General features: G+C 34.1%; 1 protein-coding gene across 1 annotated transcript in view; it reads right to left on the reverse strand.

The window, feature by feature from the left end:
• Positions 1–12818, reverse strand: part of LOC124533844 (somatostatin receptor type 2-like) — a 118347-nt gene extending 105529 nt beyond the window's left edge. The window contains exon 1 of the mRNA XM_047109381.1: positions 12604–12818. The gene's annotated coding sequence lies outside the window, so the exon portion shown is untranslated. The remainder of the gene's footprint in view (positions 1–12603) is intronic.
• Between the last annotated feature and the right edge of the window lie 937 nt (positions 12819–13755).

Raw genomic sequence — 13755 nt, forward strand, 5'->3', positions numbered from 1 at the left:
CATTCCATAACAGCTCGACCCGTGGAGTGTGGCCGGTCACATTAGAACGCGACCAATCACGTAACTCGACAATTACAACAATTTTAATGCACTTACATACAATCAACTTCTAATTAATTTCATCGTAATTATAAAAAAAAGCGGCAACAGGCATGCGACTTTTATAAACATGAGCTTAAATAAATTGCCCTAAGCCCCATGTGGTTTTTATTCACGCGTTTATTCAAATAATACCGACGCGCCCCGGCTTCGCACGTGTGCATTGCTGATACTAAATATACTACAGAAAATTTCTTGTTTCTTTACTATATTGTCCATATATTATATACAAAAATCTTTCTCCCGAAATACTCCATCTATTAAACCAGAACGGATCAAAATCCGTTGCGTAATTTTAAAGATCTAAGCATACATAGGGACAGACAGCAGTAAGCGAATTTGTTTTATACTGTGGAATGATTTTGTAATGTATTTCCATCTAGTTTTAATACTGTGCCAGAGAAAATATCTTACCATCAGCTTCTCGAACATATTTCAAGGGCTGACACCAGATCTAAATATCTGTAGAACTAATTATAAAAAAAGCTCCCAGTTATTTAAACTGATCTTTATCAATTATCCTTTACTTGTGAAAGTATGTACTATAGCGACATTCCTAAATTTTCCTTAGCCATATAAGACCTTTCGTCACTGGGATATTTTGGGGGCCCAGTAAAAAACAAGTCCTAGACACACTTCTTAAGTAAACAGATGCTCGCAGTTGTACCTATTCTTCTGTAATCCTGTTAGTTTTCTTTGATTCGGGGTATTAGTTATGGTTAATTTAGCGTTAGCGTGGTAAAGAATTTGCGTTAAGAAGTCAGCTGATTCCTTTTGAGTGTTGGGTTAGTTTCCTTATATCAAAACGTAATCCTTATTTTTTTTATTCTTCTAATGATTCCTGTTACCTTCTCACATGCTTTTCGTTCTTTTCTATAGTGCACAATATTTTCCTCCTTATTAATTCTATTTTAAGCTTGTAAGCAAGAGACACAACACAAATCGTGATAATTCGAGAGTCCATCCCATAACAAAACATTTGAATGTAAGGTAATACCATCGTCTAGGCCCAAAAAGAAATAATTAATTAGCAGCTGCCTTTGCAGCATTGTATCAATATAATTTACTGTAACGATACGTCGTCCAGTTGGAATGGCTCTCTTAATCAACTCCGCTGTAATTAATTCGCGGAGTATGACAAATATTACCGGTCCGTTTGTTTGATATTTATCATACTTTGATTCCACTTCGTTATTTTAATTAAAACGTCGCTCAGAAATGTCTGCGCTTTTTTGGCCTATTAATTAAGTTCATTTCTTTCCTCTTTTGTTTCAGCAGATGGGTTTCATTTGATATATTACCTACTATCATGGCTATGAAAAGAGGTGACCACTTGGATTTCATTGATGGCCTTTTATTTCGACGCTTTTTGATTCAATACATAATGTACCGAAGAGATTGTTTACAATTTTATTTGAATGCACTTAACTTCTGACAGAAATAGCTGCATAGTTGAGAAAGGTTATAGGCACGTTAAAATCATGCTATAGCACAAAAGGGCGGAGCAGGATGTTTAACGAGGTTGATACCGTATGAAACAGCTAGTTAAAAAACAGAGTTGTAACATTTCATATTTTGGACACAACTCATTTTTATTTTCACAGACAAAAAGGCTTCCGTGCAGTGAAAAGTGTGAACTTGTTACGTTCACATTGCAAGGCCCGTTTCCTATTACCAATACAATTCAAACGTACAACGAGGGTACCATTTCAATGCGAGTATAATATTCATAATAAAATAAAAATATTTCATTAATTCAATAAATTGAAAGCCAGCCATAGCTTATTCCATTAAAATTTTGATATTTAATAGTTTATTCATGTCATATATAATTTCTCCGCATTTCATTGTACAATATAGGGTTTAGTTCAAAAACGTCTCTAAGCTAAAATACCTACTAAAGATTTTAGGTATAAGACATGCTCATAAGAGGCTCAACGCCTACGCAAGTTTTAAAATTAGTGCTTTATAAATGTAAAAAAAATAGTAGAATTCCATCGTATATACCTTATTACATTTTTAATCAAATTTCTATCTCGCCGTAGTATTTCGTATTTCGTAAATATACTTTATACATATAAAACATCTAAGATGGCGTCTAAGTTTACCGTGCTAAAATAAGGCTCTATAAAATGTTTGTGTCTATGAAGTTGTAAATAATAGTGATAATTAACTATTTACGTGTCTTAAGATATGCGCCATCGCACCTCTAGTCTTAGTTACCGCACGCAATCAAACCAAAGCGTGCTGGCTTTTGTTAAGCCATTTCCTTAAACTGTATGTGCTAAAACAATGGTTTAAGCTTCTAAAAATGCCTCTGTAAGTTAAAAAATATTTACGTCATTTTCTTATATGGCTAGCATAAGCTTAGTGTACATTTTATAGTATACATACTATAGTAGCTATAAATACTATAGATTTTTGCAAAATAATCGTAATTAGCGAAATTATTTATATTACTTAGGCACATAAGTATAAATCCAAGCATTTTTATGGCAGATCAAAATATTTTTATTAAAATAATTATGTATCTTATGTATATCTATAATACTTTTGCATGATATCTATTTGGCGATGGAAGTACCTAGAAGAAAGCCTTACCACAACGTACCACGACGCTTTTGAATCGTCAAGCGTGGTCGCCGATTATGAATATGGATTCTATCGAGGAGAACCGACAAGAAGCTCAATAAATGTTAAAATTTCTCTTTCTAAAAAAACTATTTCAAATTTCTGCGTTTGTTAAAGAGAACAAAGTATAAATAAACACGTACCGTGAGTGTTTTGCTAACAGATTACTAGAGCATGTCTGAGTGACGCGCGGCGAGCCTCAGGGGGCGCGGCGGTGCGGCGATTCAGCGAGGCGGGAGGGGGTCGATGCGCGTTTAATTACCGCTATCGTCGTGTGATTGTACCGACGCCGCTGCTGACGGCCACGTGACCACAAGTTGGGCGCGCCACGTGACAACACAATTAATATACTAAGAAGTCTCGTGACACTGTCTGCTCTTTTTAATAATGCTAATTTGTAAGCTGTTAACGTGATAGTTAAAAGTGATAGGAAAGCATTTGCAAGACTTGATTCGGTAACGAAATATACTTCCTTATATTTTTGATAAAAACTTAAAAAATCATTAAAAACATAAAAGAAACTTCTACGTTATTTACGTACGTATTTTTATTTCATGAGCAAGTGGTCAGCGTGATCGAGACAACACAATTCTGTTCGCTACTCAAAGCTATTTGTCAACGTATCGCTTACGAATACATACAGACATCTCTTACGATTAAATAACTATTACTCTCTCGAGCTTTCCTACAGATTTCAATAAAATACTATGAAGACCAAATTAGTGGAAACAAGAACATCCTAAGCCAAGAATCCACATTAAAATTATTTTCAGATAATAATAATAATTAAAAATAAATAATCTTTAATTGATGTCGACCCTTACTGGGACAGAGAGACGGGACGGGCTCCAAAATATTGTTTAGTTGCTAACGCGTGCCCAATTCGATGAGCAACATAACTCATCCTTACGTAGTATAAAACAAAATAGTTTACCGCTGTCCGTCCCTATGTAAGCTTAGATCTGCGGCTTATTTTTAAAACATGGGTAATTCGAGAGGAAGTATATAGTATTATATAATGGAAAATATCATAAAGAAACAGTTTAGAAGTTTCTAATCCTACAAGATACATCAAAGTAATGTATGTATGTATGTATTGTATTGTATTGTCCAATTAAACAAAGCTACGAATTTTCTATACATTGATATTCTGCAGTATATTTAGTATCAGTATTGCACCCGTGTGAAGCCAGGGCGCAGTGCTAGTTTACCATATAACCTAGGCGCTTCAGGTGAATTTTTCGGTATATTCATACACGTGGCTACACTGAAAAAGCTACAGCCTAGAGGAATTCATCCGTCCGCAAATATCTGGTGCAAGAGGCAACGGAAACAGAACAGAGCAGGAATTCAATTCGAAACATCGTGCATATTTTTCTTTTCCTTTTTTTTTTTTGTTCGACTCAGAAACTTGGTCACTAAAACTGGCAAAATGCAGGGGTTACCTGCAAAATGGGAGAGCTTTTTATGTCTGTCTATTCGATCGAATCCGATAGCAAATAACTTTATGTAGCTATTCATGTTGTAGGTACAGCGATAGCAACGGCCACTCATACGATGCACAACTAACAGCCTGGCCCGTTGCGCTCGCCGCCGTCATAATGGGCGTAGCGACAATTAGCGCGGTGCGGTTTTTAAGCCAAGGGCAGTTGCGATCACGACCGCGTCTATTTCATGCTTATTTATCTCGTCATTTCTGGGAGTAGGCTTCTTATTCAAGATATATCTACTCACTCTATTATACTATTTATAATATATTTAACTTTATACCATTTAAAGTTTCCTTAAGGGTACCCTATTATGCTCGTAAAATATATATTACTACGTACCTCAAAAAAAATTAAAATAAATGCACTTATGAAATATATATATTTCGCAGGAGGTAGTGCCATTACCTCCTGCGAAAATATAATTTTAAAAAATTCTGGAATATCGGTTAATACATTTGTTTCATGTCACAAAACACGTCGTCACTCAACCCGCAGTTCGCGCGAGTCATCGCTGCAGCGCATTTCCATTGACCTTAAGTCTTCAAAACGAATGTCTTGATTTCATTTCGCCTATGAAATAAATATGGCTTTGTTACAAAGCTACATACTTTAAAAATAACAAACTTTAATAAAGAACTTTTAGAAAATACTAACAATTAGTTTTCAAGATTACGAACAATTCCCTAAATAAGCGCTAAGCAATCGGATATAACGAGAGCTTTAATCGGTTCAGATCGAACTTTCGAATTTTGCGACTCCGACACTTCTAATGACCTTATGAAATTCACACAGGGCTTGAAACTCGCATAAATTTATTTTAACTATTTCTCTTTGTTCTCTTGACTAACTTATAAATTCGCCGATCTTGAGGTTCTACAGTCATAGTTTCAAATCCAGAGTCAACCTAATTAATTAGCTTTGTGTAAAATATATCCTGAGTCGTCGTCTTCTTTGAGAAACTTATTTTAAGACTATATCCAAATACATTTAGCAAATATATTTGAACTAGTTGTCACTCTCGGCTTTGCGCGCATTTTAGGGGGTTGGTCTACATATGTTGGGGAGAAAAGTGGCCTATTTCCTTACTTGGGATTCAAGTGTGCTTAATAGCAAATTTTGTCTCATTCAGTTCATTAGTTTGGCAGTTAATGAGCGTCAGACAGATAGACAGAGTTACTTTCTACTTACTTTTATAATATGTAGTATAGAAATATATATTTAAAAAGTAAATATTGTTAAGTTATTTATTATATCTATAAAGTACATCTGTGAATCTAAACTTACATACGTGAAAGGGTATTCGTATTTAAATATATAATTGATATAATTTCACCAAATCTGTGATAAAATTACCAAATACGGATGCTTACGAATAATTTAATAAGCTTTAATCGCAAATGAGCATGTTAAACTATATAATTGACTAAGTATATTGTAACATACTATGTAAATGTATGTTAAAATATACTTAGCAAACTATATAACTATTGTAATCATTTTAGGTAAAACGAAGCTCTGTACCCAACAGACAATAGAGGTCATAACTTATTTGTGTAAGTGACTCAAGCGGCTTTTGTGCCGTACAAATATTAAACAGTAACATTTACATGTAGCGCGCAAAGTTCGAACCACATATTCAGCCAGAATAAATACATTTATTTGAATTATTCTTTGTTTATTTCAGGGAGAAAACCAAGTGGTAAATGGTATCCGTTGTAATTCCTAACCAAGTAGGCAGAATGTGTAAAATATTTCTTACGTCGTCCCATCAAGGTGCGCCAATCAAGAAACGTAAAATATCAATTCACATTCACATGGTTGTCGCTCACTCTCAGATCAGAATAATCTAACGCATAGTGTTGAAATTTGGGAAGAAAGTCACGGACGTATTAAACAACGATTACTTGCGCTTGTTGGTTTACCTTTCTTTTGTTTTTGTTTGACAATGAAAGGTTAAAATTACAATGAATACTAAGAGATCAGAGTATTGTATAAATACGACCAATTTTTTTTTAAAGAAGTAATATTAAATATCCAACCCTTAAAAACAATCGAACCAAAACTCTCTAAAAGTCTTAAAAAATACACTAGGTAATATCTAAATTTGCAACGTTGAGATAATGATGAAAAATATCAGAATAGCGATTTTTAAATATAAATAATTGCGTAATGATTTAAAATCTTTAAATTTTTTAATTTTTTTTTCATTTCTAGTCAGCCTTAACTTATACACTTGTGTGACGCTCTATTTCTGTAACAATAGGGTAGATTAGCTTTAAGCAAGAAAAAGTGTCCAGCGCAACAGTCAATATCGCCTATCGGATAGTTTCATTACCGGTTGGAAATCTGATAAAATAAGGATTTATCATTGACTGCAATATTTAAACCTTTACTTGCCCTCTTCTTAAGACAACATTAAGACAGAATTAGTTAAGGTTACACATGTGCATATCCAAAATTATTTATTATTTACATTTATATTTCAATGTAGTTTTTATCCTAAAGGATGTTTGAATATATTTTTATGAAAATACATTTAATAATAAATTAGAATTTATGAAATTAATGTAGGATATAATACTAATAAAAAAATATTTCGGAGAAATATACAATTTTATTAAAATAATCTTGTTCTCTTCACGACCTTTACGCTTACTAATTCGTGAGCTAAACGAGAAATGAAACATTCAAGATGCGGAGAGACGGATGCAGTATGAGTAAAAGAGATAGCGAGCTTTTTAATAAACAGTTATTAAAATTAGTAACTTCATATTACATACAATATGGTGTAAAATGCTTATGTGAAAATTATAAATGTAAAATTACATAATATAGACAGACTATTTGGTTTTTACTTGGTTTTTTGGTTTTATTAAACAACTATAATTAGAGTAGTTGCGAAACATCGAATGATGAGTAAGTCAATATAACTAAAGGCATAAGACAGCACATGTTCCCTCTGTTGGTGATGCATCAGCGATTTAATACCCAATCAGATAGTTTTTTAATTTTGGTGCCGAAATTTCCTTCTAGAAAAGAGCGTACTCCTTCCCTAAAGGCCGGTAACGTACGTGCAAGCCCTCTAGTGTTGCAGATGGGACGGTGACCGTCACTTTACAGGTTCACCTCCCGCCTCGTGTGCCACCTATCACATAAAAAATTCAAGGCTTTGCAAAGTAAGGTTTACTGGCAATTGATTTTATTGCTATGTTCTTAGCTTCATCAATTATTAGCAAGTTATCATTCTACAGGCTTACAAACTACACATCGAACCAACGTTCCACTACCAACCGAAGACCAGCGTTCATGACTATTACCTTCAGTAAAAATATTTTCATGGGAATAGCTTGTACTCGTAAATAATATGAAAAGTTGGCAAAAAATATTACGCAAACTATTGCAATTCAAAAGTACAACTATAATTATACTAAATGTTCGTGATGTGCTGCACTCTTCGTGAGACGATATTGCATTTTGTTGCACATCAAGACAGACTAATTGTCAATTACGAACACAAAAGGAGTATGTGAGCAGAACCGCCCGCACGTTAGCTGAATCCCGGAATTAAACACAAACATATGAATACTGATGCACTAACCTCGTCATTATATAAATAGCCGCCAAACAATTATTGTTTGTAGAAGTTTGTATTTAAAAAAACTCATTGCACAATTATCTTAGTCTTTTTTTGAAAACACTAGCAATGACATACAACAAATTAATTAAGGAATAACTAATATACATACCAATCCAGCCTTTTAAGCTTATTACTTGTGTTAGGAGTGGGTACGACAATAGCCTGAGGAATCGAATGGTCAGGATCGATCCTACGACTTTTACAACACTAGTAAAGTAAAGTAAAGTAAAGTAACAGCCTGTAAATTTCCCACTGCTGAGATAAGGCCTCCTCTGCCATTAAGGAGAGGGTTTTGGAACATATTCCACCACGCTGTTCCAATGCGGGTTGGTGGAATGCACATGTGGCAGAATTTCGATGAAATTAGACACATGCAGGTTTCCTCACGATGTTTTCCTTCACCGCCGAGCACGAGATGAATTATAAACACAATTAAGCACATATATATAGTGGTGCTTGCCTGGGTTTGAACCCGCAATCATCGGTTAAGATGCACGCGTTCTAACCACTGGGCCATCTCAGCTCTTACAACACTAGACGGCTTGTAAACCATTGCGCTATTGCGCATTTATTTATTGACGCTTCAAATGTAGTTACAAATTCGAATATATTGACCACTTTATCCTCCTGCCGAGGAGTTGAATGGAGATGGAGGGGAGCTGTATAATAGGTATATTTACTATACTATTCCATTAATTGTGCGTCACAGGCCTGGCTACAATTAATGCATGGAATACGAGGTCTTAGTCTCAATTTCCAATTCGGGTCCATTAAAGGTTGGGCTTTTTAAACATGAGTGGTGCCTTAGAAAACACTTTAAGCTAAGTCTGAACTTTTTCTCATCGCCTCAGATTTTTCATGCAATGAGATCGTAAGAGTATGGCAAAAGATATCCACTTATAATCGCATACACACTTTTACAAATGTGCATTTGTCATCCGTTTAGGTAGCCTCCTGCGAGATTTTCCCACCTTGATGGGCGAAATCAGTAAAGAGAAATCAGTAACGACTCTACTAACATTATGCTAACTTTACTTATCAGATTTGTAATTACACCGAGATTTCCCATTGATTAGTACGTGAATTATTACAGGTGAGCCTTCGAACAATTTTTTTTCTCTTTTTTTTTTAATAAATTATGATATCAGTATTAATTTCTGCTGTGCGAAAACATCGAGGAAAACGGAATGTGGCGCATTCTGTAGCAAGAGAACCCACAGGGTGAAGGCAGTCTATACATATTTTAGTAATATTACAATTCAAACCGATTAAAAATACCTTGTACTTGACCAAAAAAAATGTTCACATATTCTGATAAGCTGGTGTTTTAAATATTAAACCAATTTACATTCGTATCTATTCGTATGATGTCCGTGGTAACAAACCGCATACCGTTATCAGAGACAAAAGCGATACCGTCGGGAATTCGAAACAGACACATTTATATTTTTAAATGATTGTTGTTTTTAACAATCTGTGTCGCAAAATGCAGACGGATTTACCGTGTAAATATTCATTACTAACCGAAACGTCTGCCTCGACGATCAGCCCTGATTTCAGCTCGCCTCGTTACGAAAATGAAGTAAAATTCATTAATACCGTAGTTTCCATACCGTCTCAAGGTTATATTATGAAAGTATTCATATTAAGAATAATGAAGTGCGTCGACAGCGTGACACAACGATCAAAGTTACCGAACTAAGCGCGATCTTCTTTAAATTGTATAAAACAAAGTCTCTTTCACGTCTGCCCGTATCTTCGCAAACTTCTTTTAAACTATTAATTATACATTACACGTTTGAGTGAACAATTCGTTAATATGAAAACTTAACTAAACAATCAAACGTACGATTAATTAGTATCAGTATAGTTTGCAGTTCTTTATTTTGACAAATAATATTACAGCGGCATAATATGATAAGAATGAGCCGAGATGGTCCAGTGGTAAGAATGCGCGCATCTTAATCGATGATTTCTACCACATGCACATGCATTCCAACAACCCGCATTGGAACAGCGTGATGGAATATGCTCCAAGCTCCTTAATGGGAGAGGAGGCCTTAGGATTGCTGGGAGTGAGTAATTTACAGGCTGTTACTTTTTTACTTTTATGATAAGAATTTAACCATCATAAGATTCAAAATTGTTCAAAAATTAATTATTGTCCTTAACAAGATAAAATAAAGTTTCCATTTTTTAAATTTTTCTTTCACATTTCGTACTATGCTTCTGATATGTGGTCAGCTACACGTGGCACCAACTCTACTATAATGGGAAAATATTCGAGCGAATGATGAGAATCTCTCATAGTCGTACTTATGTTTTATAATAAACGTAAATAATAAAATTAAATTCTAAGTTGAATTACATAATTATTTAGCTAATTAGTGACACTATATGCACTTGAAATAAAATACGTATGACGAAATATTGTATATCTATCATAAATAATTTTAATAAATACCTTAAACTTTTAATTAATTTCATACTATGACACGTACGTAACATTTTCACAATGTCTAAAGCGATACTTTAGCGTAACATACTAATAATGTAAAGAACACGAGAGAACACGATTGACGCAAAAACTAATAACTCTATTGACATAAAAGTTTTACATTCGATAAGTTACTTGATGAACGGTTTTATTCTAAAGACGAAATATTAGCTTTATGTAAAATTAAATAACTTTATTTTTTCATAATATAGCTAGGTGGAAAAATAAGTAAGTCATCTGGTCGTTGATGCTAACTCCCAGATACTGGCGCTGAAATAAATACTGACCACTCATCATCGATATCGCTGGAAGCTGAGATATTACATCCCTTGTACCTGTTACACTGGCTCGCTTATCCTGCAAACCCGAACAAACGACACTAAGCTATTGCTGTTTAGTAGTTGATTATGGTACGAGTGGGATTAAGTTATCTAGCTCCCATTTATTTTCTAACCGCACATAAATTCGGACGTAGCAATTTATTAATAGACCACACTATCAATACAGCAAGCCAATTAGATTAAATTTCCTAGGAACACAAACATTTTCGACCTAGATCTGAACAGTTAGAACTCGCATACGGCGAGTCTTTTCGTCGAAAGTCCGTATGAATTTTTTAAATACCATCAATTTCAAAGTAACGAGTTAGCGATTACATCGATAGCTTTATATGTTAAAGTGGTCATAAATCATAGTTCGGTAAATCGCGGTTATTCTTAGTCAAAGTCGCGGACGCGTGAGTAATGGAGGAGCGGCTTTCAACAGGCTATTATTCGCATTCAGCATTGTTTATTCGCGTTCGACCTTGACGTTAAAATGTATAAACGCAGACACTAGCCAAGCAGCGAGACATGCCTTCTCTCAAGTTAATGTTCTGAATGAAACGATTTAACGACGAATCTCGAATTTTCTCGAATACAATGACAAATAGGAAAATTTTACATTAGATAACAAGTTCTATTAATAATACAAGTCAATCATATTAAATACAAAACTTAGAACAATAATAGACTTATATGAGCACCAAGGCCCAGTGGATAGAGCACGATTAATGCGATTTATAATTCTGGAAAATACGTTGAGTTTTCACGAGTTTCATTTTCTGTTTTTATTAATTGATGTCCTAGTCGACGGCAAAGAGTATAAAAAATATCGTAAAGAAACGTATGTATCGGTCGGATTGAAAAGTGCTCGTAAAAGCAAACTTGAATAAAGTATGTTTTGATTAAAACCTGCTGCATTTTTGCTGCTTTTTCTCCTAAGTCTTGTGTGACTTAATAATTAATACACATCCAATATTGGTTCGATTATACATATTTACAAATTATTATGCTTATATTTGATTCTCCTACACAAGACCAGCAAATACGGATGTTTTTAAAATATAAATACAAGCTTAAATTGTAAAAAAAATCTTTATTATTAAATGACAATATAAAAGATATTTAAAATTTTCCGTCTGAAGCTAATACAATTAATACTTACAAACCAATTTCAGTATGACATTTCTCCTCACAAGAGCCATTAAACTAAGAGGTGGACCCCTCACTACACGCTCTTAGCAATAAACTTTATACGTATAATAAAACGTAACGAGCTGGTGTCTATATATGAATATGTTTAAAAAGATTAAACATCTTGGACATTATTATAATGAAAACATAATTATGCTATAAATTACCGAACTTTTAACACCGAACTTTTTAACCTTCCTGATTCTAATTTCCACTATTATCTATTATTTAAATCCACGTGATCTCACGAATGAGCCCAAACATATAACTGTATAATCATATCCAAAGTTCATAAAACTGACACACAAAACTTTTCAAAATATGAGAGAAATAAAGTTAAGGAAATACTTCAGAGTTCCGATCTGGATCTTTTTGCACAATCACCGATAAAAATGAACATCGAAATGCTGATGTAAATTATTTGGGTCCGACGAATCGACTGTGATCAGGCGTTCGGCTTTGAAAACTCGAAAAAACCCGAATTATAAGAGAAAATATATTTGATGTTCCTGCCTCGCTTCTGCCTAGTATATATGTTCAAATACTAATTAATGTTAAGTCCTTTGTTTACCAGTAGCTTGGAACATATAAAATATTTATCAGTTGAAGTGTTATCTATCCATTACATCTTCAAACAAGTTGATTACTCTACCGAATAGTAGGTAAGCTTATTTGTAATTGTACAACTATACAAGTTTCATGAAATATATTTCTTTTAGTAATAATATTACTTACCGTTTGAATTTCTTCAAAATGTTCCAACACACTAGTTTCGAACAATCCGATAAATATTATTATTAATAATAATACAATAGCACTAATTCAATAATGTCTGCAACTGTTACTTGCACTTAACTAATATTAACATTAAAATAAACTAAGACTCGATGTTAAGGTCGAGAAAGTTTCCAAGTCACTTCCACCGACGAGATACACGTCCTCACTGCAAGAGCGCGCCGCGCAAACTGACACTGGAGACTCTAGTCTCAAAACTGCAAACTCAATTCACAACTCGTAGAGGTCTCGTAGCAGTACCCCGTAGCTCGCCTACGTCTTATACAATGAGCGAATGGCGAATATTACCCATAACTGATTCGTTCGTCATACACAAACAATGCATTTTTCAGTCTTATTATTTTTCTTTTGAATTCTCAGCACGTGCCGCCTCGTCCCATTGATCGGCTCCAACCTATTCTTTCCATTGTGTGGTGTATGAAAAGATTATAAAGCAATTCTATTAGTGATATCTTTGAGAATTACAGTTTTAAGGACTTAATGAAGACTTTATTTGTTATCTAAGAATAGGAAAACATTTTTACTAGTTTTTACTAATAAAAGTAGACAACAAGAACAATAAGTTACCTAAACGGTCGCGTATTTTTAGATTTTTTCTTTCATTACTTTAAGATGGTAAGTGTGCAAATGGGTTTCCCGTTGCTAAGTGATCGTCACAATTAAATCATCTCGAGTATAAAACAAGACAATCCTTTGAATATTTATATCGGCGACGTCGTGTTATATCCAAATGTTAGCCTCGGCCTAGTGACTGGCTTCTAAGGACGACAATATCGAGGTTTCGCTTGGGTTGGGGCAGTAAACATAATTGTTATTAAAATCACTTAAAATAAGCCCTTGGTATATCACACTGCTCGACAAAACTCTCTCCTCTTAAGAGTAATTATTCTACTAAATTATACACGGTACAATCTGAAATTTGCAGATTTCCTCTCTATATTTTTCTCTATAGTAGTACAAGATGACTAACAATCTCAAGCACAGTAACACTTACTGTTTATTTGTCTTTGAATTGGGCTATCTCGTGGTTTAAGCCTTATTAACAAATATTTCATAGTTTCCACTTCAATCTACTAAAGCCTGACAGACGAA

Source organism: Vanessa cardui, chromosome 11 (genome assembly GCF_905220365.1).
Source record: "Vanessa cardui chromosome 11, ilVanCard2.1, whole genome shotgun sequence".
In the NCBI taxonomy this organism is placed as follows: domain Eukaryota; kingdom Metazoa; phylum Arthropoda; class Insecta; order Lepidoptera; family Nymphalidae; genus Vanessa; species Vanessa cardui.